Raw genomic sequence first — 884 nt, 5'->3', positions numbered from 1 at the left:
GTGGGCGTGCTTGCACAGGCGAGGCAGTGAGGACACGGCCAGCGCGGCAACACGCACTGGGTGGGCCAGCAGCGGTGCCAGGACAAGTAGAGGTGGTGACCGCGGCCAGCACTAGCTCCGTTCAAAATATGTGACTTGCACGCTTTTTAAAGCTATTGAAAAAATCCTACCCGATGATCCCATAGCTAAACCAGTTCTTCTATCCTCAAGAGGGTACATAGGGCTTTCGAACTAAGCCAAAACATCTAGCCACTTCTTAACCCGATCGTTCTACAAAAATTGTCGAACATGGCTTCGTCGACCCATTTTCGGACTTACGCAAAATGACTAAACTTCAAACGATTTCGCATCGAATTCTATTCCCGAGCCACTCAATACACTAGCTAGCGAACCCCATCCTCGACCGCATGTATTTTATCATCGCCTACGAAGTTCGTACTATGAACTTTACCAAAGTTTTGCATAAGCGTTCTATAGCATTTTGTTCGATAAAAATTCACTTAGAACCCTAAATGATATAAAGCGACATGAAATGTAGCATTTGTTTCTTGTTTTAGATGAACATTTCAAGTGTCGTATATTGATTTATACCCTATATTACACGCTCATGTGGTGTTTGGGCAAAAACTATACAATGTAACACCGAGTGTGTTACAAATCTACCCCTCTAAAACAAAATCTCGACCCAAGATTTCATGTGCCTAGTGTGAGAAGGAGATAGGAATTACATTTCAACGCAGCAACTAACTATTAGAACCAGAAAGGAGGTAGGGGTAATGCTTCAATAGGTAACTCTCTTATTCCCATGTGGCCTCATCCTCTGAATGGTTTTGCCATTGCACTTTGTAGAACTTTACCACATTATTCTTGGTCACTCTTTCTTT

The sequence above is a fragment of the Miscanthus floridulus genome, chromosome 2 (assembly GCF_019320115.1).
Source record: "Miscanthus floridulus cultivar M001 chromosome 2, ASM1932011v1, whole genome shotgun sequence".
Lineage (NCBI taxonomy): Eukaryota > Viridiplantae > Streptophyta > Magnoliopsida > Poales > Poaceae > Miscanthus > Miscanthus floridulus.
This window is presented reverse-complemented; position numbering follows the sequence as displayed.